This window comes from Electrophorus electricus, chromosome 13 (genome assembly GCF_041902795.1).
Source record: "Electrophorus electricus isolate QZ-2024a chromosome 13, ASM4190279v1, whole genome shotgun sequence".
NCBI lineage: Eukaryota > Metazoa > Chordata > Actinopteri > Gymnotiformes > Gymnotidae > Electrophorus > Electrophorus electricus.
The window spans coordinates 23340768-23366262 of record NC_137509.1 but is presented as its reverse complement, the minus strand read 5'-3'; the positions used below and the strand labels follow the sequence as shown (position 1 = coordinate 23366262).

At 35.4% G+C, this 25495-nt stretch overlaps 27 pseudogenes; all 27 read right to left on the bottom strand.

Moving 5' to 3' along the window:
- Positions 1-697: 697 nt before the first annotated feature.
- Positions 698-816, bottom strand: LOC145645315 (5S ribosomal RNA; annotated as a pseudogene).
- A 792-nt stretch (positions 817-1608) lies between these two features.
- On the bottom strand, positions 1609-1727 carry LOC145644625 (5S ribosomal RNA; annotated as a pseudogene).
- Positions 1728-2297: 570 nt separating this feature from the next.
- Positions 2298-2416, bottom strand: LOC145643704 (5S ribosomal RNA; annotated as a pseudogene).
- A 574-nt stretch (positions 2417-2990) lies between these two features.
- Positions 2991-3109, bottom strand: LOC145650853 (5S ribosomal RNA; annotated as a pseudogene).
- Positions 3110-3679: 570 nt separating this feature from the next.
- On the bottom strand, positions 3680-3798 carry LOC145645991 (5S ribosomal RNA; annotated as a pseudogene).
- Positions 3799-4591: 793 nt separating this feature from the next.
- On the bottom strand, positions 4592-4710 carry LOC145649249 (5S ribosomal RNA; annotated as a pseudogene).
- A 1157-nt stretch (positions 4711-5867) lies between these two features.
- Positions 5868-5986, bottom strand: LOC145643981 (5S ribosomal RNA; annotated as a pseudogene).
- A 570-nt stretch (positions 5987-6556) lies between these two features.
- Positions 6557-6675, bottom strand: LOC145643703 (5S ribosomal RNA; annotated as a pseudogene).
- A 792-nt stretch (positions 6676-7467) lies between these two features.
- On the bottom strand, positions 7468-7586 carry LOC145643882 (5S ribosomal RNA; annotated as a pseudogene).
- A 571-nt stretch (positions 7587-8157) lies between these two features.
- On the bottom strand, positions 8158-8276 carry LOC145643702 (5S ribosomal RNA; annotated as a pseudogene).
- A 1120-nt stretch (positions 8277-9396) lies between these two features.
- On the bottom strand, positions 9397-9515 carry LOC145644694 (5S ribosomal RNA; annotated as a pseudogene).
- Positions 9516-10307: 792 nt separating this feature from the next.
- LOC145643881 (5S ribosomal RNA) lies at positions 10308-10426 on the bottom strand (annotated as a pseudogene).
- A 793-nt stretch (positions 10427-11219) lies between these two features.
- On the bottom strand, positions 11220-11338 carry LOC145650606 (5S ribosomal RNA; annotated as a pseudogene).
- Positions 11339-12133: 795 nt separating this feature from the next.
- On the bottom strand, positions 12134-12252 carry LOC145647156 (5S ribosomal RNA; annotated as a pseudogene).
- Positions 12253-12821: 569 nt separating this feature from the next.
- Positions 12822-12940, bottom strand: LOC145645412 (5S ribosomal RNA; annotated as a pseudogene).
- Positions 12941-13951: 1011 nt separating this feature from the next.
- LOC145647155 (5S ribosomal RNA) lies at positions 13952-14070 on the bottom strand (annotated as a pseudogene).
- A 569-nt stretch (positions 14071-14639) lies between these two features.
- Positions 14640-14758, bottom strand: LOC145645031 (5S ribosomal RNA; annotated as a pseudogene).
- A 794-nt stretch (positions 14759-15552) lies between these two features.
- LOC145644596 (5S ribosomal RNA) lies at positions 15553-15671 on the bottom strand (annotated as a pseudogene).
- A 1011-nt stretch (positions 15672-16682) lies between these two features.
- On the bottom strand, positions 16683-16801 carry LOC145650605 (5S ribosomal RNA; annotated as a pseudogene).
- A 1011-nt stretch (positions 16802-17812) lies between these two features.
- On the bottom strand, positions 17813-17931 carry LOC145644909 (5S ribosomal RNA; annotated as a pseudogene).
- A 1007-nt stretch (positions 17932-18938) lies between these two features.
- Positions 18939-19057, bottom strand: LOC145644132 (5S ribosomal RNA; annotated as a pseudogene).
- Positions 19058-19846: 789 nt separating this feature from the next.
- Positions 19847-19965, bottom strand: LOC145644131 (5S ribosomal RNA; annotated as a pseudogene).
- Positions 19966-20754: 789 nt separating this feature from the next.
- Positions 20755-20873, bottom strand: LOC145644946 (5S ribosomal RNA; annotated as a pseudogene).
- Positions 20874-21664: 791 nt separating this feature from the next.
- Positions 21665-21783, bottom strand: LOC145644816 (5S ribosomal RNA; annotated as a pseudogene).
- Positions 21784-22576: 793 nt separating this feature from the next.
- LOC145644130 (5S ribosomal RNA) lies at positions 22577-22695 on the bottom strand (annotated as a pseudogene).
- Positions 22696-23923: 1228 nt separating this feature from the next.
- On the bottom strand, positions 23924-24042 carry LOC145645909 (5S ribosomal RNA; annotated as a pseudogene).
- A 792-nt stretch (positions 24043-24834) lies between these two features.
- Positions 24835-24953, bottom strand: LOC145649386 (5S ribosomal RNA; annotated as a pseudogene).
- Between the last annotated feature and the right edge of the window lie 542 nt (positions 24954-25495).

Genomic DNA, 25495 nt, shown 5'->3' with positions numbered 1-25495 from the left:
GAACATGATAGCTTGAACATAAATTAAAGGTATGCAATAAAATCTTACAGCACCTGCTATTCCCTGGTACTAAAAGATTTCTATTTAATCTGTACACTTCACATACAAGCATGTCAGTTGCAGATTAAATTAAAGTGATGCAACAAAAACTTACAGCATCTGCTATTCCCAGGTGCTAGCAGATAGTTTGATTTAATTATTCACTGCACTTCAAATTTGAACATGATAGCTTGAACATAAATTAAAGGGATGCAATAAAATCTTACAGCACCTGCTATTCCCTGGTACTAAAAGATTTCTATTTAATCTGTACACTTCACATACAAGCATGTCAGTTGCAGATTAAATTAAAGTGATGCAACAAAAACTTACAGCATCTGCTATTCCCAGGTGCTAACAGATAGTTTTTTTTAATTAATCACTGCACTTCACATCCTAGCATGTCATCTTAAAAGTAAATTAAAGTGATGCAAGAGAAGCTTACAGCATCTCGTAGTCCAAGCTGCTAACAGATAGTTTTTGATTAATCACTGCACTTCACATTCAGGCATGTGAGTTGGAGAGTAAATGAAAGTGATGCAAAAAAAACTTACAGCATCTGCTATTCCCAGGTGCTAACAGATAGTTTTTTTTATTAATAACTGCACTTCACATTTGAGCATGTCAGCTTGAAAGTAAATTAAAGTGATGCAAGAAAAGCTTACAGCACCTGGTATTGCTAGATAGGGTCCCACCTCAGTACTATCCAGGCCCAAACTTGTTTCGCTTCCAAGGTCAGATGAGACTGGTCGTTCTCAAGCTGGTGTGGCCGTAAGCCTTAAACACTTACTCTAATTGCCTAATCATAGCAAATATGATCAAAGACCAATCTGACAATTTTTTTTATTAATCCCTGCACTTGACATTCTAGAATGTTATCTTGAAAGTTAATTAAATGATGCAATAAAAGCTTACAACATCTGGTATACGGAGGCACTAACAGACAGTATTTTTATTAATCACTGCACTTCACATTCAAGCATGTCAGTTGGAGAGTAAATTAAAGTGATGCAATAAAAACTTACAGCATCTACTATTCCCAGGTGCTAGCAGATAGTTTGATTTAATTATTCACTGCACTTCAAATTTGAACATGATAGCTTGAACATAAATTAAAGGGATGCAATAAAATCTTACAGCACCTGCTATTCCCTGGTACTAAAAGATTTCTATTTAATCTGTACACTTCACATACAAGCATGTCAGTTGCAGATTAAATTAAAGTGATGCAACAAAAACTTACAGCATCTGCTATTCCCAGGTGCTAACAGATAGTCTTTTTTTAATTAATCACTGCACTTCACATCCTAGCATGTCATCTTAAAAGTACATTAAAGTGATGCAAGAGAAGCTTACAGCATCTCGTAGTCCAAGCTGCTAACAGATAGTTTTTTGATGAATCACTGCACTTCACATTCAGGCATGTGAGTTGGAGAGTAAATGAAAGTGATGCAAAAAAAACTTACAGCATCTGCTATTCCCATGTGCTAACAGATAGTTTTTTTATTAATCACTGCACTTCACATTTGAGCATGTCAGCTTGAAAGTAAATTAAAGTGATGCAAGAAAAGCTTACAGCACCTGGTATTCCTAGGTAGGGTCCCACCTCAGTACTATCCAGGCCCAAAGTTATTCAGCTTCCAAGGTCAGATGAGATTGGGGGTTCTCAAGCTGGTGTGGCCGTAAGCCTTAAACACTTACTCTAATTGCCTAATCATAGCAAATATGATCAAAGACCAATCTGACAATTTTTTTTATTAATCCCTGCACTTGACATTCTAGAATGTTATCTTGAAAGTTAATTAAATGATGCAATAAAAGCTTACAACATCTGGTATACGGAGGCACTAACAGACAGTTTTTTTATTAATCACTGCACTTCACATTCAAGCATGTCAGTTGGAGAGTAAATTAAAGTGATGCAATAAAAACTTACAGCATCTGCTATTCCCAGGTGCTAGCAGATATTTTGATTTAATTATTCACTGCACTTCAATAATGAACATGATAGCTTGAAAATAAATTAAAGGGATGCAATAAAATCTTACAGCACCTGCTATTCCCTGGTACTAAAAGATTTATATTTAATCTGTACACTTCACATACAAGCATGTCAGTTGCAGATTAAATTAAAGTGATGCAAAAAAAACATACAGCATCTGCTACTCCCAGGTGCTAACAGATAGTTTTTTTTATTAATCACTGCACTTCACATTTGAGCATGTCAGCTTGAAAGTAAATTAAAGTGATGCAAGAAAAGCTTACAGCACCTGGTATTCCTAGATAGGGTCCCACCTCAGTACTATCCAGGCCCAAACTTGTTTCGCTTCCAAGGTCAGATGAGACTGGTCGTTCTCAAGCTGGTGTGGCCGTAAGCCTTAAACACTTACTCTAATTGCCTAATCATAGCAAATATGATCAAAGACCAATCTGACAAATTTTTTTATTAATCCCTGCACTTGACATTCTAGAATGTTATCTTGAAAGTAAATTAAATGATGCAATAAAAGCTTACAACATCTGGTATACGGAGGCACTAACAGACAGTTTTTTTATTAATCACTGCACTTCACATTCAAGCATGTCAGTTGGAGAGTAAATTAAAGTGATGCAACAAAAACTTACAGCATCTGCTATTCCCAGGTGCTAACAGATAGTTTTTTTTAATTAATCACTGCACTTCACATCCTAGCATGTCATCTTAAAAGTAAATTAAAGTGATGCAAGAGAAGCTTACAGCATCTCGTAGTCCAAGCTGCTAACAGATAGTTTTTGATTAATCACTGCACTTCACATTCAGGCATGTGAGTTGGAGAGTAAATGAAAGTGATGCAAAAAAAACTTACAGCATCTGCTATTCCCATGTGCTAACAGATAGGTTTTTTTTATTAATCACTGCACTTCACATTTGAGCATGTCAGCTTGAAAGTAAATTAAAGTGATGCAAGAAAAGCTTACAGCACCTGGTATTCCTAGGTAGGGTCCCACCTCAGTACTATCCAGGCCCAAACTTGCTTAGCTTCCAAGGTCAGATGACATTGGGCATTCTCAAGATGGTGTGGCCGTAAGCCTTAAACACTTAGTCAAATTGCCTAATCATAGCAAATATGATCAAAGACCAATCTGACAATTTTTTTTATTAATCCCTGCACTTGACATTCTAGAATGTTATCTTGAAAGTTAATTAAATGATGCAATAAAAGCTTACAACATCTGGTATACGGAGGCACTAACAGACAGTTTTTTTATTAATCACTGCACTTCACATTCAAGCATGTCAGTTGGAGAGTAAATTAAAGTGATGCAATAAAAACTTACAGCATCTGCTATTCCCAGGTGCTAGCAGATATTTTGATTTAATTATTCACTGCACTTCAATAATGAACATGATAGCTTGAAAATAAATTAAAGGGATGCAATAAAATCTTACAGCACCTGCTATTCCCTGGTACTAAAAGATTTATATTTAATCTGTACACTTCACATACAAGCATGTCAGTTGCAGATTAAATTAAAGTGATGCAAAAAAAACTTACAGCATCTGCTACTCCCAGGTGCTAACAGATAGTTTTTTTTATTAATAACTGCACTTCACATTTGAGCATGTCAGCTTGAAAGTAAATTAAAGTGATGCAAGAAAAGCTTACAGCACCTGGTATTGCTAGATAGGGTCCCACCTCAGTACTATCCAGGCCCAAACTTGTTTCGCTTCCAAGGTCAGTTGAGACTGGTCGTTCTCAAGCTGGTGTGGCCGTAAGCCTTAAACACTTACTCTAATTGCCTAATCATAGCAAATATGATCAAAGACCAATCTGACAATTTTTTTTATTAATCCCTGCACTTGACATTCTAGAATGTTATCTTGAAAGTTAATTAAATGATGCAATAAAAGCTTACAACATCTGGTATACGGAGGCACTAACAGACAGTATTTTTATTAATCACTGCACTTCACATTCAAGCATGTCAGTTGGAGAGTAAATTAAAGTGATGCAATAAAAACTTACAGCATCTACTATTCCCAGGTGTTAGCAGATAGTTTGATTTAATTATTCACTGCACTTCAAATTTGAACATGATAGCTTGAACATAAATTAAAGGGATGCAATAAAATCTTACAGCACCTGCTATTCCCTGGTACTAAAAGATTTCTATTTAATCTGTACACTTCACATACAAGCATGTCAGTTGCAGATTAAATTAAAGTGATGCAACAAAAACTTACAGCATCTGCTATTCCCAGGTGCTAACAGATAGTTTTTTTTAATTAATCACTGCACTTCACATCCTAGCATGTCATCTTAAAAGTAAATTAAAGTGATGCAAGAGAAGCTTACAGCATCTCGTAGTCCAAGCTGCTAACAGATAGTTTTTTGATGAATCACTGCACTTCACATTCAGGCATGTGAGTTGGAGAGTAAATGAAAGTGATGCAAAAAAAACTTACAGCATCTGCTATTCCCATGTGCTAACAGATAGGTTTTTTTTATTAATCACTGCACTTCACATTTGAGCATGTCAGCTTGAAAGTAAATTAAAGTGATGCAAGAAAAGCTTACAGCACCTGGTATTCCTAGATAGGGTCCCACCTCAGTACTATCCAGGCCCAAACTTGCTTAGCTTTCAAGGTCAGATGAGATTGGGCGTTCTCAAGATGGTGTGGCCGTAAGCCTTAAACACTTAGTCAAATTGCCTAATCATAGCAAATATGATCAAAGACCAATCTGACAATTTTTTTTATTAATCCCTGCACTTGACATTCTAGAATGTTATCTTGAAAGTAAATTAAATGATGCAATAAAAGCTTACAACATCTGGTATACGGAGGCACTAACAGACAGTATTTTTATTAATCACTGCACTTCACATTCAAGCATGTCAGTTGGAGAGTAAATTAAAGTGATGCAATAAAAACTTACAGCATCTACTATTCCCAGGTGCTAGCAGATAGTTTGATTTAATTATTCACTGCACTTCAAATTTGAACATGATAGCTTGAACATAAATTAAAGGGATGCAATAAAATCTTACAGCACCTGCTATTCCCTGGTACTAAAAGATTTCTATGTAATCTGTACACTTCACATACAAGCATGTCAGTTGCAGATTAAATTAAAGTGATGCAACAAAAACTTACAGCATTTGCTATTCCCAGGTGCTAACAGATAGTTTTTTTTTAATTAATCACTATTCCCTGGTACTAAAAGATTTCTATTTAATCTGTACACTTCACATACAAGCATGTCAGTTGCAGATTAAATTAAAGTGATGCAACAAAAATTTACAGCATCTGCTATTCCCAGGTGCTAGCAGATAGTTTGATTTAATTATTCACTGCACTTCAAATTTGAACATGATAGCTTGAAAATAAATTAAAGGGATGCAATAAAATCTTACAGCACCTGCTATTCCCTGGTACTAAAAGATTTCTATTTAATCTGTACACTTCACATACAAGCATGTCAGTTGCAGATTAAATTAAAGTGATGCAACAAAAATTTACAGCATCTGCTATTCCCAGGTGCTAACAGATAGTTTTTTTTAATTAATCACTGCACTTCACATCCTAGCATGTCATCTTAAAAGTAAATTAAAGTGATGCAAGAGAAGCTTACAGCATCTCGTAGTCCAAGCTGCTAACAGATAGTTTTTTGATGAATCACTGCACTTCACATTCAGGCATGTGAGTTGGAGAGTAAATGAAAGTGATGCAAAAAAAACTTACAGCATCTGCTATTCCCATGTGCTAACAGATAGTTTTTTTATTAATCACTGCACTTCACATTTGAGCATGTCAGCTTGAAAGTAAATTAAAGTGATGCAAGAAAAGCTTACAGCACCTGGTATTCCTAGGTAGGGTCCCACCTCAGTACTATCCAGGCCCAAAGTTGTTCAGCTTCCAAGGTCAGATGAGATTGGGGGTTCTCAAGCTGGTGTGGCTGTAAGCCTTAAACACTTACTCTAATTGCCTAATCATAGCAAATATGATCAAAGACCAATCTGACAATTTTTTTTATTAATCCCTGCACTTGACATTCTAGAATGTTATCTTGAAAGTTAATTAAATGATGCAATAAAAGCTTACAACATCTGGTATACGGAGGCACTAACAGACAGTTTTTTTATTAATCACTGCACTTCACATTCAAGCATGTCAGTTGGAGAGTAAATTAAAGTGATGCAATAAAAACTTACAGCATCTGCTATTCCCAGGTGCTAGCAGATATTTTGATTTAATTATTCACTGCACTTCAATAATGAACATGATAGCTTGAAAATAAATTAAAGGGATGCAATAAAATCTTACAGCACCTGCTATTCCCTGGTACTAAAAGATTTATATTTAATCTGTACACTTCACATACAAGCATGTCAGTTGCAGATTAAATTAAAGTGATGAAAAAAAAACTTACAGCATCTGCTACTCCCAGGTGCTAACAGATAGTTTTTTTTATTAATCACTGCACTTCACATTTGAGCATGTCAGCTTGAAAGTAAATTAAAGTGATGCAAGAAAAGCTTACAGCACCTGGTATTCCTAGATAGGGTCCCACCTCAGTACTATCCAGGCCCAAACTTGTTTCGCTTCCAAGGTCAGATGAGACTGGTCGTTCTCAAGCTGGTGTGGCCGTAAGCCTTAAACACTTACTCTAATTGCCTAATCATAGCAAATATGATCAAAGACCAATCTGACAATTTTTTTTATTAATCCCTGCACTTGACATTCTAGAATGTTATCTTGAAAGTAAATTAAATGATGCAATAAACGCTTACAACATCTGGTATACGGAGGCACTAACAGACAGTATTTTTATTAATCACTGCACTTCACATTCAAGCATGTCAGTTGGAGAGTAAATTAAAGTGATGCAATAAAAACTTACAGCATCTACTATTCCCAGGTGCTAGCAGATAGTTTGATTTAATTATTCACTGCACTTCAAATTTGAACATGATAGCTTGAACATAAATTAAAGGGATGCAATAAAATCTTACAGCACCTGCTATTCCCTGGTACTAAAAGATTTCTATTTAATCTGTACACTTCACATACAAGCATGTCAGTTGCAGATTAAATTAAAGTGATGCAACAAAAATTTACAGCATTTGCTAATCCCAGGTGCTAACAGATAGTTTTTTTTTAATTAATCACTGCACTTCACATCCTAGCATGTCATCTTGAAAGTAAATTAAAGTGATGCAAGAGAAGCTTACAGCATCTCGTAGTCCAAGGTGCTAACAGATAGTTTTTTGATGAATCACTGCACTTCACATTCAGGCATGTGAGTTGGAGAGTAAATGAAAGTGATGCAAAAAAAACTTACAGCATCTGCTATTCCCATGTGCTAACAGATAGTTTTTTTATTAATCACTGCACTTCACATTTGAGCATGTCAACTTGAAAGTAAATTAAAGTGATGCAAGAAAAGCTTACAGCACCTGGTATTCCTAGGTAGGGTCCCACCTCAGTACTATCCAGGCCCAAAGTTGTTCAGCTTCCAAGGTCAGATGAGATTGGGGGTTCTCAAGCTGGTGTGGCCGTAAGCCTTAAACACTTACTCTAATTGCCTAATCATAGCAAATATGATCAAAGACCAATCTGACAATTTTTTTTATTAATCCCTGCACTTGACATTCTAGAATGTTATCTTGAAAGTTAATTAAATGATGCAATAAAAGCTTACAACATCTGGTATACGGAGGCACTAACAGACAGTTTTTTTATTAATCACTGCACTTCACATTCAAGCATGTCAGTTGGAGAGTAAATTAAAGTGATGCAATAAAAACTTACAGCATCTGCTATTCCCAGGTGCTAGCAGATATTTTGATTTAATTATTCACTGCACTTCAATAATGAACATGATAGCTTGAAAATAAATTAAAGGGATGCAATAAAATCTTACAGCACCTGCTATTCCCTGGTACTAAAAGATTTATATTTAATCTGTACACTTCACAATACAAGCATGTCAGTTGCAGATTAAATTAAAGTGATGAAAAAAAAACTTACAGCATCTGCTACTCCCAGGTGCTAACAGATAGTTTTTTTTATTAATCACTGCACTTCACATTTGAGCATGTCAGCTTGAAAGTAAATTAAAGTGATGCAAGAAAAGCTTACAGCACCTGGTATTCCTAGATAGGGTCCCACCTCAGTACTATCCAGGCCCAAACTTGTTTCGCTTCCAAGGTCAGATGAGACTGGTCGTTCTCAAGCTGGTGTGGCCGTAAGCCTTAAACACTTACTTTAATTGCCTAATCATAGCAAATATGATCAAAGACCAATCTGACAATTTTTTTTATTAATCCCTGCACTTGACATTCTAGAATGTTATCTTGAAAGTAAAATAAATGATGCAATAAAAGCTTACAACATCTGTTATACGGAGGCACTAACAGACAGTTTTTTTATTAATCACTGCACTTCACATTCAAGCATGTCAGTTGGAGAGTAAATTAAAGTGATGCAATAAAAACTTACAGCATCTGCTATTCCCAGGTGCTAGCAGATAGTTTGATTTAATTATTCACTGCACTTCAAATTTGAACATGATAGCTTGAAAATAAATTAAAGGGATGCAATAAAATCTTACAGCACCTGCTATTCCCTGGTACTAAAAGAGTTCTATTTAATCTGTACACTTCACATACAAGCATGTCAGTTGCAGATTAAATTAAAGTGATGCAACAAAAACTTACAGCATCTGCTATTCCCAGGTGCTAACAGATAGTTTTTTTTAATTAATCACTGCACTTCACATCCTAGCATGTCATCTTAAAAGTAAATTAAAGTGATGCAAGAGAAGCTTACAGCATCTCGTAGTCCAAGCTGCTAACAGATAGTTTTTTGATGAATCACTGCACTTCACATTCAGGCATGTGAGTTGGAGAGTAAATGAAAGTGATGCAAAAAAAACTTACAGCATCTGCTATTCCCATGTGCTAACAGATAGTTTTTTTATTAATCACTGCACTTCACATTCAAGCATGTCAGTTGGAGAGTAAATTAAAGTGATGCAATAAAAACTTACAGCATCTGCTATTCCCAGGTGCTAGCAGATATTTTGATTTAATTATTCACTGCACTTCAATAATGAACATGATAGCTTGAAAATAAATTAAAGGGATGCAATAAAATCTTACAGCACCTGCTATTCCCTGGTACTAAAAGATTTATATTTAATCTGTACACTTCACATACAAGCATGTCAGTTGCAGATTAAATTAAAGTGATGCAAAAAAAACTTACAGCATCTGCTACTCCCAGGTGCTAACAGATAGTTTTTTTTATTAATCACTGCACTTCACATTTGAGCATGTCAGCTTGAAAGTAAATTAAAGTGATGCAAGAAAAGCTTACAGCACCTGGTATTCCTAGATAGGGTCCCACCTCAGTACTATCCAGGCCCAAACTTGTTTCGCTTCCAAAGTCAGATGAGACTGGTCGTTCTCAAGCTGGTGTGGCCGTAAGCCTTAAACACTTACTCTAATTGCCTAATCATAGCAAATATGATCAAAGACCAATCTGACAATTTTTTTTATTAATCCCTGCACTTGACATTCTAGAATGTTATCTTGAAAGTAAATTAAATGATGCAATAAAAGCTTACAACATCTGGTATACGGAGGCACTAACAGACAGTATTTTTATTAATCACTGCACTTCACATTCAAGCATGTCAGTTGGAGAGTAAATTAAAGTGATGCAATAAAAACTTACAGCATCTACTATTCCCAGGTGCTAGCAGATAGTTTGATTTAATTATTCACTGCACTTCAAATTTGAACATGATAGCTTGAACATAAATTAAAGGGATGCAATAAAATCTTACAGCACCTGCTATTCCCTGGTACTAAAAGATTTCTATTTAATCTGTACACTTCACATACAAGCATGTCAGTTGCAGATTAAATTAAAGTGATGCAACAAAAATTTACAGCATTTGCTAATCCCAGGTGCTAACAGATAGTTTTTTTTTAATTAATCACTGCACTTCACATCCTAGCATGTCATCTTGAAAGTAAATTAAAGTGATGCAAGAGAAGCTTACAGCATCTCGTAGTCCAAGGTGCTAACAGATAGTTTTTTGATGAATCACTGCACTTCACATTCAGGCATGTGAGTTGGAGAGTAAATGAAAGTGATGCAAAAAAAACTTACAGCATCTGCTATTCCCATGTGCTAACAGATAGTTTTTTTATTAATCACTGCACTTCACATTTGAGCATGTCAACTTGAAAGTAAATTAAAGTGATGCAAGAAAAGCTTACAGCACCTGGTATTCCTAGGTAGGGTCCCACCTCAGTACTATCCAGGCCCAAAGTTGTTCAGCTTCCAAGGTCAGATGAGATTGGGGGTTCTCAAGCTGGTGTGGCCGTAAGCCTTAAACACTTACTCTAATTGCCTAATCATAGCAAATATGATCAAAGACCAATCTGACAATTTTTTTTATTAATCCCTGCACTTGACATTCTAGAATGTTATCTTGAAAGTTAATTAAATGATGCAATAAAAGCTTACAACATCTGGTATACGGAGGCACTAACAGACAGTTTTTTTATTAATCACTGCACTTCACATTCAAGCATGTCAGTTGGAGAGTAAATTAAAGTGATGCAATAAAAACTTACAGCACATCTGCTATTCCCAGGTGCTAGCAGATAGTTTGATTTAATTATTCACTGCACTTCAAATTTGAACATGATAGCTTGAAAATAAATTAAAGGGATGCAATAAAATCTTACAGCACCTGCTATTCCCTGGTACTAAAAGATTTCTATTTAATCTGTACACTTCACATACAAGCATGTCAGTTGCAGATTAAATTAAAGTGATGCAACAAAAACTTACAGCATCTGCTATTCCCAGGTGCTAACAGATAGTTTTTTTTAATTAATCACTGCACTTCACATCCTAGCATGTCATCTTAAAAGTAAATTAAAGTGATGCAAGAGAAGCTTACAGCATCTCGTAGTCCAAGCTGCTAACAGATAGTTTTTTGATGAATCACTGCACTTCACATTCAGGCATGTGAGTTGGAGAGTAAATGAAAGTGATGCAAAAAAACTTACAGCATCTGCTATTCCCAGGTGCTAACAGATAGTTTTTTTTATTAATCACTGCACTTCACATTTGAGCATGTCAGCTTGAAAGTAAATTAAAGTGATGCAAGAAAAGCTTACAGCACCTGGTATTCCTAGATAGGGTCCCACCTCAGTACTATCCAGGCCCAAACTTGTTTCGCTTCCAAGGTCAGATGAGATTGGTCGTACTCAAGCTGGTGTGGCCGTAAGCCTTAAACACTTACTCTAATTGCCTAATCATAGCAAATATGATCAAAGACCAATCTGACAATTTTTTTTATTAATCCCTGCACTTGACATTCTAGAATGTTATCTTGAAAGTTAATTAAATGATGCAATAAAAGCTTACAACATCTGGTATACGGAGGCACTAACAGACAGTTTTTTTATTAATCACTGCACTTCACATTCAAGCATGTCAGTTGGAGAGTAAATTAAAGTGATGCAATAAAAACTTACAGCACATCTGCTATTCCCAGGTGCTAGCAGATAGTTTGAGTTAATTATTCACTGCACTTCAATAATGAACATGATAGCTTGAACATAAATTAAAGGTATGCAATAAAATCTTACAGCACCTGCTATTCCCTGGTACTAAAAGATTTCTATTTAATCTGTACACTTCACATACAAGCATGTCAGTTGCAGATTAAATTAAAGTGATGCAACAAAAACTTACAGCATCTGCTATTCCCAGGTGCTAACAGATAGTTTTTTTTAATTAATCACTGCACTTCACATCCTAGCATGTCATCTTAAAAGTAAATTAAAGTGATGCAAGAGAAGCTTACAGCATCTCGTAGTCCAAGCTGCTAACAGATAGTTTTTTGATGAATCACTGCACTTCACATTCAGGCATGTGAGTTGGAGAGTAAATGAAAGTGATGCAAAAAAAACTTACAGCATCTGCTATTCCCATGTGCTAACAGATAGGTTTTTTTTATTAATCACTGCACTTCACATTTGAGCATGTCAGCTTGAAAGTAAATTAAAGTGATGCAAGAAAAGCTTACAGCACCTGGTATTCCTAGGTAGGGTCCCACCTCAGTACTATCCAGGCCCAAACTTGCTTAGCTTCCAAGGTCAGATGAGATTGGGCGTTCTCAAGATGGTGTGGCCGTAAGCCTTAAACACTTAGTCAAATTGCCTAATCATAGCAAATATGATCAAAGACCAATCTGACAATTTTTTTTATTAATCCCTGCACTTGACATTCTAGAATGTTATCTTGAAAGTAAATTAAATGATGCAATAAAAGCTTACAACATCTGGTATACGGAGGCACTAACAGACAGTATTTTTATTAATCACTGCACTTCACATTCAAGCATGTCAGTTGGAGAGTAAATTAAAGTGATGCAATAAAAACTTACAGCATCTGCTATTCCCAGGTGCTAGCAGATAGTTTGATTTAATTATTCACTGCACTTCAAATTTGAACATGATAGCTTGAACATAAATTAAAGGGATGCAATAAAATCTTACAGCACCTGCTATTCCCTGGTACTAAAAGATTTCTATTTAATCTGTACACTTCACATACAAGCATGTCAGTTGCAGATTAAATTAAAGTGATGCAACAAAAACTTACAGCATCTGCTATTCCCATGTGCTAACAGATAGTTTTTTTATTAATCACTGCACTTCACATTTGAGCATGTCAGCTTGAAAGTAAATTAAAGTGATGCAAGAAAAGCTTACAGCACCTGGTATTCCTAGGTAGGGTCCCACCTCAGTACTATCCAGGCCCAAAGTTGTTCAGCTTCCAAGGTCAGATTAGATTGGGGGTTCTCAAGATGGTGTGGCCGTAAGCCTTAAACACTTACTCTAATTGCCTAATCATAGCAAATATGATCAAAGACCAATCTGACAATTTTTTTTATTAATCCCTGCACTTGACATTCTAGAATGTTATCTTGAAAGTTAATTAAATGATGCAATAAAAGCTTACAACATCTGGTATACGGAGGCACTAACAGACAGTTTTTTTATTAATCACTGCACTTCACATTCAAGCATGTCAGTTGGAGAGTAAATTAAAGTGATGCAATAAAAACTTACAGCATCTGCTATTCCCAGGTGCTAGCAGATATTTTGAGTTAATTATTCACTGCACTTCAATAATGAACATGATAGCTTGAACATAAATTAAAGGTATGCAATAAAATCTTACAGCACCTGCTATTCCCTGGTACTAAAAGATTTCTATTTAATCTGTACACTTCACATACAAGCATGTCAGTTGCAGATTAAATTAAAGTGATGCAACAAAAACTTACAGCATCTGCTATTCCCAGGTGCTAGCAGATAGTTTGATTTAATTATTCACTGCACTTCAAATTTGAACATGATAGCTTGAACATAAATTAAAGGGATGCAATAAAATCTTACAGCACCTGCTATTCCCTGGTACTAAAAGATTTCTATTTAATCTGTACACTTCACATACAAGCATGTCAGTTGCAGATTAAATTAAAGTGATGCAACAAAAACTTACAGCATCTGCTATTCCCAGGTGCTAACAGATAGTTTTTTTTAATTAATCACTGCACTTCACATCCTAGCATGTCATCTTAAAAGTAAATTAAAGTGATGCAAGAGAAGCTTACAGCATCTCGTAGTCCAAGCTGCTAACAGATAGTTTTTTGATGAATCACTGCACTTCACATTCAGGCATGTGAGTTGGAGAGTAAATGAAAGTGATGCAAAAAAAACTTACAGCATCTGCTATTCCCATGTGCTAACAGATAGGTTTTTTTTATTAATCACTGCACTTCACATTTGAGCATGTCAGCTTGAAAGTAAATTAAAGTGATGCAAGAAAAGCTTACAGCACCTGGTATTCCTAGGTAGGGTCCCACCTCAGTACTATCCAGGCCCAAACTTGCTTAGCTTCCAAGGTCAGATGAGATTGGGCGTTCTCAAGATGGTGTGGCCGTAAGCCTTAAACACTTAGTCAAATTGCCTAATCATAGCAAATATGATCAAAGACCAATCTGACAATTTTTTTTATTAATCCCTGCACTTGACATTCTAGAATGTTATCTTGAAAGTAAATTAAATGATGCAATAAAAGCTTACAACATCTGGTATACGGAGGCACTAACAGACAGTATTTTTATTAATCACTGCACTTCACATTCAAGCATGTCAGTTGGAGAGTAAATTAAAGTGATGCAATAAAAACTTACAGCATCTGCTATTCCCAGGTGCTAGCAGATAGTTTGATTTAATTATTCACTGCACTTCAAATTTGAACATGATAGCTTGAACATAAATTAAAGGGATGCAATAAAATCTTACAGCACCTGCTATTCCCTGGTACTAAAAGATTTCTATTTAATCTGTACACTTCACATACAAGCATGTCAGTTGCAGATTAAATTAAAGTGATGCAACAAAAACTTACAGCATCTGCTATTCCCATGTGCTAACAGATAGTTTTTTTATTAATCACTGCACTTCACATTTGAGCATGTCAGCTTGAAAGTAAATTAAAGTGATGCAAGAAAAGCTTACAGCACCTGGTATTCCTAGGTAGGGTCCCACCTCAGTACTATCCAGGCCCAAAGTTGTTCAGCTTCCAAGGTCAGATTAGATTGGGGGTTCTCAAGCTGGTGTGGCCGTAAGCCTTAAACACTTACTCTAATTGCCTAATCATAGCAAATATGATCAAAGACCAATCTGACAATTTTTTTTATTAATCCCTGCACTTGACATTCTAGAATGTTATCTTGAAAGTTAATTAAATGATGCAATAAAAGCTTACAACATCTGGTATACGGAGGCACTAACAGACAGTTTTTTTATTAATCACTGCACTTCACATTCAAGCATGTCAGTTGGAGAGTAAATTAAAGTGATGCAATAAAAACTTACAGCACATCTGCTATTCCCAGGTGCTAGCAGATAGTTTGATTTAATTATTCACTGCACTTCAAATTTGAACATGATAGCTTGAAAATAAATTAAAGGGATGCAATAAAATCTTACAGCACCTGCTATTCCCTGGTACTAAAAGATTTCTATTTAATCTGTACACTTCACATACAAGCATGTCAGTTGCAGATTAAATTAAAGTGATGCAACAAAAACTTACAGCATCTGCTATTCCCAGGTGCTAACAGATAGTTTTTTTTAATTAATCACTGCACTTCACATCCTAGCATGTCATCTTAAAAGTAAATTAAAGTGATGCAAGAGAAGCTTACAGCATCTCGTAGTCCAAGCTGCTAACAGATAGTTTTTTGATGAATCACTGCACTTCACATTCAGGCATGTGAGTTGGAGAGTAAATGAAAGTGATGCAAAAAAAACTTGCAGCATCTGCTATTCCCAGGTGCTAACAGATAGTTTTTTTTATTAATCACTGCACTTCACATTTGAGCATGTCAGCTTGAAAGTAAATTAAAGTGATGCAAGAAAAGCTTACAGCACCTGGTATTCCTAGATAGGGTCCCACCTCAGCACTATCCAGGCCCAAACTTGTTTCACTTCCAAGGTCAGATGAGACTGGTCGTTCTCAAGCTGGTGTGGCCGTAAGCCTTAAACACTTACTCTAATTGCCTAATCATAGCAAATATGATCAAAGACCAATCTGACAATTTTTTTTTATTAATCCTTGCACTTGACATTCTAGAATGTTATCTTGAAAGTAAATTAAATGATGCAATAAAAGCTTACAACATCTGGTATACGGAGGCACTAACAGACAGTTTTTTTATTAATCACTGCACTTCACATTCAAGCATGTCAGTTGGAGAGTAAATTAAAGTGATGCAATAAAAACTTACAGCATCTGCTATTCCCAGGTGCTAGCAGATATTTTGAGTTAATTATTCACTGCACTTCAATAATGAACATGATAGCTTGAACATAAATTAAAGGTATGCAATAAAATCTTACAGCACCTGCTATTCCCTGGTACTAAAAGATTTCTATTTAATCTGTACACTTCACATACAAGCATGTCAGTTGCAGATTAAATTAAAGTGATGCAACAAAAACTTACAGCATCTGCTATTCCCAGGTGCTAGCAGATAGTTTGATTTAATTATTCACTGCACTTCAAATTTGAACATGATAGCTTGAACATAAATTAAAGGGATGCAATAAAATCTTACAGCACCTGCTATTCCCTGGTACTAAAATATTTCTATTTAATCTGTACACTTCACATACAAGCATGTCAGTTGCAGATTAAATTAAAGTGATGCAACAAAAATTTACAGCATCTGCTATTCCCAGGTGCTAACAGATAGGTTTTTTTTAATTAATCACTGCACTTCACATCCTAGCATGTCATCTTGAAAGTAAATTAAAGTGATGCAAGAGAAGCTTATAGCATCTCGTAGTCCAAGGTGCTAACAGATAGTTTTTTGATGAATCACTGCACTTCACATTCAGGCATGTGAGTTGGAGAGTAAATGAAAGTGATGCAAAAAAACTTACAGCATCTGCTATTCCCAGGTGCTAACAGATAGTTTTTTTTATTAATCACTGCACTTCACATTTGAGCATGTCAGCTTGAAAGTAAATTAAAGTGATGCAAGAAAAGCTTACAGCACCTGGTATTCCTAGATAGGGTCCCACCTCAGTACTATCCAGGCCCAAACTTGTTTCGCTTCCAAGGTCAGATGAGATTGGTCGTACTCAAGCTGGTGTGGCCGTAAGCCTTAAACACTTACTCTAATTGCCTAATCATAGCAAATATGATCAAAGACCAATCTGACAATTTTTTTTATTAATCCCTGCACTTGACATTCTAGAATGTTATCTTGAAAGTTAATTAAATGATGCAATAAAAGCTTACAACATCTGGTATACGGAGGCACTAACAGACAGTTTTTTTATTAATCACTGCACTTCACATTCAAGCATGTCAGTTGGAGAGTAAATTAAAGTGATGCAATAAAAACTTACAGCACATCTGCTATTCCCAGGTGCTAGCAGATAGTTTGAGTTAATTATTCACTGCACTTCAATAATGAACATGATAGCTTGAACATAAATTAAAGGTATGCAATAAAATCTTACAGCACCTGCTATTCCCTGGTACTAAAAGATTTCTATTTAATCTGTACACTTCACATACAAGCATGTCAGTTGCAGATTAAATTAAAGTGATGCAACAAAAACTTACAGCATCTGCTATTCCCAGGTGCTAGCAGATAGTTTGATTTAATTATTCACTGCACTTCAAATTTGAACATGATAGCTTGAACATAAATTAAAGGGATGCAATAAAATCTTACAGCACCTGCTATTCCCTGGTACTAAAAGATTTCTATTTAATCTGTACACTTCACATACAAGCATGTCAGTTGCAGATTAAATTAAAGTGATGCAACAAAAACTTACAGCATCTGCTATTCCCAGGTGCTAACAGATAGTTTTTTTTAATTAATCACTGCACTTCACATCCTAGCATGTCATCTTGAAAGTAAATTAAAGTGATGCAAGAGAAGCTTACAGCATCTCGTAGTCCAAGGTGCTAACAGATAGTTTTTTGATGAATCACTGCACTTCACATTCAGGCATGTGAGTTGGAGAGTAAATGAAAGTGATGCAAAAAAAACTTACAGCATCTGCTATTCCCATGTGCTAACAGATAGTTTTTTTATTAATCACTGCACTTCACATTTGAGCATGTCAGCTTGAAAGTAAATTAAAGTGATGCAAGAAAAGCTTACAGCACCTGGTATTCCTAGATATGGTCCCACCTCAGTACTATCCAGGCCCAAACTTGTTTCGCTTCCAAGGTCAGATGAGACTGGTCGTTCTCAAGCTGGTGTGGCCGTAAGCCTTAAACACTTACTCTAATTGCATAATCATAGCAAATATGATCAAAGACCAATCTGACAATTTTTTTTATTAATCCCTGCACTTGACATTCTAGAATGTTATCTTGAAAGTAAATTAAATGATGCAATAAAGCTTACAACATCTGGTATACGGAGGCACTAACAGACAGTTTTTTTATTAATCACTGCACTTCACATTCAAGCATGTCAGTTGGAGAGTAAATTAAAGTGATGCAATAAAAACTTACAGCATCTGCTATTCCCAGGTGCTAGCAGATATTTTGATTTAATTATTCACTGCACTTCAATAATGAACATGATAGCTTGAAAATAAATTAAAGGGATGCAATAAAATCTTACAGCACCTGCTATTCCCTGGTACTAAAAGATTTCTATTTAATCTGTACACTTCAAATACAAGCATGTCAGTTGCAGATTAAATTAAAGTGATGCAACAAAAACTTACAGCATCTGCTATTCCCAGGTGCTAACAGATAGTTTGATTTAATTATTCACTGTACTTCAAATTTGAACATGATAGCTTGAACATAAATTAAAGGGATGCAATAAAATCTTACAGCACCTGCTATTCCCTGGTACTAAAAGATTTCTATTTAATCTGTACCTTTCACATACAAGCATGTCAGTTGCAGATTAAATTAAAGTGATGCAACAAAAACTTACAGCATCTGCTATTCCCAGGTGCTAACAGATAGTTTTTTTAATTAATCACTGCACTTCACATCCTAGCATGTCATCTTAAAAGTAAATTAAAGTGATGCAAGAGAAGCTTACAGCATCTCGTAGTCCAATGTGCTAACAGATAGTTTTTGATGAATCACTGCACTTCACATTCAGGCATGTGAGTTGGAGAGTAAATGAAAGTGATGCAAAAAAAACTTACAGCATCTGCTATTCCCAGGTGCTAACAGATAGTTTTTTTTATTAATCACTGCACTTCACATTTGAGCATGTCAGCTTGAAAGTAAATTAAAGTGATGCAAGAAAAGCTTACAGCACCTGGTATTCCTAGATAGGGTCCCACCTCAGTACTATCCAGGCCCAAACTTGTTTCGCTTCCAAGGTCAGATGAGACTGGTCGTTCTCAAGATGGTGTGGCCGTAAGCCTTAAACACTTACTCTAATTGCCTAATCATAGCAAATATGATCAAAGACCAATCTGACAATTTTTTTTATTAATCCCTGCACTTGACATTCTAGAATGTTATCTTGAAAGTAAATTAAATGATGCAATAAAAGCTTACAACATCTGGTATACGGAGGCACTAACAGACAGTTTTTTTATTAATCACTGCACTTCACATTCAAGCATGTCAGTTGGAGAGTAAATTAAAGTGATGCAATAAAAACTTACAGCATCTGCTATTCCCAGGTGCTAGCAGATATTTTGATTTAATTATTCACTGCACTTCAATAATGAACATGATAGCTTGAAAATAAATTAAAGGGATGCAATAAAATCTTACAGCACCTGCTATTCCCTGGTACTAAAATATTTCTATTTAATCTGTACACTTCACATACAAGCATGTCAGTTGCAGATTAAATTAAAGTGATGCAACAAAAACTTACAGCATCTGCTATTCCCAGGTGCTAACAGATAGTTTGATTTAATTATTCACTGTACTTCAAATTTGAACATGATAGCTTGAACATAAATTAAAGGGATGCAATAAAATCTTACAGCACCTGCTATTCCCTGGTACTAAAAGATTTCTATTTAATCTGTACACTTCACATACAAGCATGTCAGTTGCAGATTAAATTAAAGTGATGCAACAAAAACTTACACCATCTGCTATTCCGAGGTGCTAACACATAGTTTTTTTTAATTAATTACTGCACTTCACATCCTAACATGTCATCTTGAAAGTAAATTAAAGTGATGCAAGAAAAGCTTACAGCACCTGGTATTCCTAGATAGGGTCCCACCTCAGTACTATCCAGGCCCAAACTTGTTTCGCTTCCAAGGTCAGATGAGACTGGTCGTTCTCAAGATGGTGTGGCCGTAAGCCTTAAACACTTACTCTAATTGCCTAATCATAGCAAATATGATCAAAGACCAATCTGACAATTTTTTTTATTAATCCCTGCACTTGACATTCTAGAATGTTATCTTGAAAGTAAATTAAATGATGCAATAAAAGCTTACAACATCTGGTATACGGAGGCACTAACAGACAGTTTTTTTATTAATCACTGCACTTCACATTCAAGCATGTCAGTTGGAGAGTAAATTAAAGTGATGCAATAAAAACTTACAGCATCTGCTATTCCCAGGTGCTAGCAGATATTTTGATTTAATTATTCACTGCACTTCAATAATGAACATGATAGCTTGAAAATAAATTAAAGGGATGCAATAAAATCTTACAGCACCTGCTATTCCCTGGTACTAAAATATTTCTATTTAATCTGTACACTTCACATACAAGCATGTCAGTTGCAGATTAAATTAAAGTGATGCAACAAAAACTTACAGCATCTGCTATTCCCAGGTGCTAACAGATAGTTTGATTTAATTATTCACTGTACTTCAAATTTGAACATGATAGCTTGAACATAAATTAAAGGGATGCAATAAAATCTTACAGCACCTGCTATTCCCTGGTACTAAAAGATTTCTATTTAATCTGTACACTTCACATACAAGCATGTCAGTTGCAGATTAAATTAAAGTGATGCAACAAAAACTTACACCATCTGCTATTCCGAGGTGCTAACACATAGTTTTTTTTAATTAATTACTGCACTTCACATCCTAACATGTCATCTTGAAAGTAAATTAAAGTGATGCAAGAAAAGCTTACAGCACCTGGTATTCCTAGATAGGGTCCCACTTCAGTACTATCCAGGCCCAAACTTGTTTCGCTTCCAAGGTCAGATGAGACTGGTCGTTCTCAAGCTGGTGTAGCCATAAGCCTTAAACACTTACTCTAATTGCCTAATCATAGCAAATATGATCAAAGACCAATCTGACAATTTTTTTATTAATCCCTGCACTTGACATTCTAGAATGTTATCTTGAAAGTAAATTAAATGATGCAATAAAAGCTTACAACATCTGGTATACGGAGGCACTAACAGACAGTTTTTTTATTAATCACTGCACTTCACATTCAAGCATGTCAGTTGGAGAGTAAATTAAAGTGATGCAATAAAAACTTACAGCATCTGCTATTCCCAGGTGCTAGCAGATATTTTGATTTAATTATTCACTGCACTTCAATAATGAACATGATAGCTTGAAAATAAATTAAAGGGATGCAATAAAATCTTACAGCACCTGCTATTCCCTGGTACTAAAATATTTCTATTTAATCTGTACACTTCACATACAAGCATGTCAGTTGCAGATTAAATTAAAGTGATGCAACAAAAACTTACAGCATTTGCTATTCCCAGGTGCTAACAGATAGTTTTTTTTTAATTAATCACTGCACTTCACATCCTAGCATGTCATCTTGAAAGTAAATTAAAGTGATGCAAGAGAAGCTTACAGCATCTCGTAGTCCAAGGTGCTAACAGATAGTTTTTTGATGAATCACTGCACTTCACATTCAGGCATGTGAGTTGGAGAGTAAATGAAGTGATGCAAAAAAAACTTACAGCATCTGCTATTCCCAGGTGCTAACAGATAGTTTTTTTTATTAATCACTGCACTTCACATTTGAGCATGTCAGCTTGAAAGTAAATTAAAGTGATGCAAGAAAAGCTTACAGCACCTGGTATTCCTAGATAGGGTCCCACCTCAGTACTATCCAGGCCTAAACTTGTTTCGCTTCCAAGGTCAGATGAGACTGGTCGTTCTCAAGCTGGTGTGGCCGTAAGCCTTAAACACTTACTCTAATTGCCTAATCATAGCAAATATGATCAAAGACCAATCTGACAATTTTTTTTATTAATCCCTGCACTTGACATTCTAGAATGTTATCTTGAAAGTAAATTAAATGATGCAATAAAAGCTTACAACATCTGGTATACGGAGGCACTAACAGACATTTTTTTTATTAATCACTGCACTTCACATTGAAGCATGTCAGTTGGAGAGTAAATTAAAGTGATGCAATAAAAACTTACAGCATCTGCTATTCCCAGGTGCTAGCAGATATTTTGATTTAATTATTCACTGCACTTCAATAATGAACATGATAGCTTGAACATAAATTAAAGGGATGCAATAAAATCTTACAGCACCTGCTATTCCCTGGTACTAAAATATTTCTATTTAATCTGTACACTTCACATACAAGCATGTGAGTTGCAGATTAAATTAAAGTGATGCAACAAAAACTTACAGCATTTGCTATTCCCAGGTGCTAACAGATAGTTTTTTTTTAATTAGTCACTGCACTTCACATCCTAGCATGTCATCTTGAAAGTAAATTAAAGTGATGCAAGAGAAGCTTACAGCATCTCGTAGTCCAAGGTGCTAACAGATAGTTTTTTGATGAATCACTGCACTTCACATTCAGGCATGTGAGTTGGAGAGTAAATGAAAGTGATGCAAAAAAAACTTACAGCATCTGCTATTCCCAGGTGCTAACAGATAGTTTTTTTTATTAATCACTGCACTTCACATTTGAGCATGTCAGCTTGAAAGTAAATTAAAGTGATGCAAGAAAAGCTTACAGCACCTGGTATTCCTAGATAGGGTCCCACCTCAGTACTATCCAGGCCCAAACTTGTTTCGCTTCCAAGGTCAGATGAGACTGGTCGTTCTCAAGATGGTGTGGCCGTAAGCCTTAAACACTTACTCTAATTGCCTAATCATAGCAAATATGATCAAAGACCAATCTGACAATTTTTTTTATTAATCCCTGCACTTGACATTCTAGAATGTTATCTTGAAAGTAAATTAAATGATGCAATAAAAGCTTACAACATCTGGTATACGGAGGCACTAACAGACAGTTTTTTTATTAATCACTGCACTTCACATTCAAGCATGTCAGTTGGAGAGTAAATTAAAGTGATGCAATAAAAACTTACAGCATCTGCTATTCCCAGGTGCTAGCAGATATTTTGATTTAATTATTCACTGCACTTCAATAATGAACATGATAGCTTGAAAATAAATTAAAGGGATGCAATAAAATCTTACAGCACCTGCTATTCCCTGGTACTAAAATATTTCTATTTAATCTGTACACTTCACATACAAGCATGTCAGTTGCAGATTAAATTAAAGTGATGCAACAAAAACTTACAGCATCTGCTATTCCCAGGTGCTAACAGATAGTTTGATTTAATTATTCACTGTACTTCAAATTTGAACATGATAGCTTGAACATAAATTAAAGGGATGCAATAAAATCTTACAGCACCTGCTATTCCCTGGTACTAAAAGATTTCTATTTAATCTGTACACTTCACATACAAGCATGTCAGTTGCAGATTAAATTAAAGTGATGCAACAAAAACTTACAGCATCTGCTATTCCCAGGTGCTAACAGATAGTTTGATTTAATTATTCACTGTACTTCAAATTTGAACATGATAGCTTGAACATAAATTAAAGGGATGCAATAAAATCTTACAGCACCTGCTATTCCCTGGTACTAAAAGATTTCTATTTAATCTGTACACTTCACATACAAGCATGTCAGTTGCAGATTAAATTAAAGTGATGCAACAAAAACTTACAGCATTTGCTATTCCCAGGTGCTAACAGATAGTTTTTTTTTAATTAATCACTGCACTTCACATCCTAGCATGTCATCTTGAAAGTAAATTAAAGTGATGCAAGAGAAGCTTACAGCATCTCGTAGTCCAAGGTGCTAACAGATAGTTTTTTGATGAATCACTGCACTTCACATTCAGGCATGTGAGTTGGAGAGTAAATGAAGTGATGCAAAAAAAACTTACAGCATCTGCTATTGCCAGGTGCTAACAGATAGTTTTTTTTATTAATCACTGCACTTCACATTTGAGCATGTCAGCTTGAAAGTAAATTAAAGTGATGCAAGAAAAGCTTACAGTACCTGGTATTCCTAGATAGGGTCCCACCTCAGTACTATCCAGGCCTAAACTTGTTTCGCTTCCAAGGTCAGATGAGACTGGTCATTCTCAAGCTGGTGTGGCCGTAAGCCTTAAACACTTACTCTAATTGCCTAATCATAGCAAATATGATCAAAGACCAATCTGACAATTTTTTTTATTAATCCCTGCACTTGACATTCTAGAATGTTATCTTGAAAGTAAATTAAATGATGTAATAAAAGCTTACAACATCTGGTATACGGAGGCACTAACAGACATTTTTTTTATTAATCACTGCACTTCACATTCAAGCATGTCAGTTGGAGAGTAAATTAAAGTGATGCAATAAAAACTTACAGCATCTGCTATTCCCAGGTGCTAGCAGATATTTTGATTTAATTATTCACTGCACTTCAATAATGAACATGATAGCTTGAACATAAATTAAAGGGATGCAATAAAATCTTACAGCACCTGCTATTCCCTGGTACTAAAATATTTCTATTTAATCTGTACACTTCACATACAAGCATGTGAGTTGCAGATTAAATTAAAGTGATGCAACAAAAACTTACAGCATTTGCTATTCCCAGGTGCTAACAGATAGTTTTTTTTTAATTAGTCACTGCACTTCACATCCTAGCATGTCATCTTGAAAGTAAATTAAAGTGATGCAAGAGAAGCTTACAGCATCTCGTAGTCCAAGGTGCTAACAGATAGTTTTTTGATGAATCACTGCACTTCACATTCAGGCATGTGAGTTGGAGAGTAAATGAAAGTGATGCAAAAAAAACTTACAGCATCTGCTATTCCCAGGTGCTAACAGATTTTTTTTTTATTAATCACTGCACTTCACATTTGAGCATGTCAGCTTGAAAGTAAATTAAAGTGATGCAAGAAAAGCTTACAGCACCTGGTATTCCTAGGTAGGGTCCCACCTCAGTACTATACAGGCCCAAACTTGCTTAGCTTCCAAGGTCAGAGGAGATTGGGCGTTCTCAAGCTGGTGTGGCCGTAAGCCTTAAACACTTACTCAAATTGCCTAATCATAGCAAATATGATCAAAGACCAATCTGACAATTTTTTTAATTAATCCCTGCACTTGACATTCTAGAATGTTATCTTGAAAGTAAATTAAATGATGCAATAAAAGCTTACAACATCTGGTATACGGAGGCACTAACAGACAGTTTTTTTATTAATCACTGCACTTCACATTCAAGCATGTCAGTTGGAGAGTAAATTAAAGTAATGCAATAAAAACTTACAGCATCTGCTATTCCCAGGTGCTAACAGATAGTTTGATTTAATTATTCACTGCACTTCAAATTTGAACATGATAGCTTGAACATAAATTAAAGGGATGCAATAAAATCTTACAGCACCTGCTATTCCCTGGTACTAAAAGATTTCTATTTAATCTGTACACTTCACATACAAGCATGTCAGTTGCAGATTAAATTAAAGTGATGCAACAAAAACTTACAGCATCTGCTATTCCCAGGTGCTAACAGATAGTTTGATTTAATTATTCACTGTACTTCAAATTTGAACATGATAGC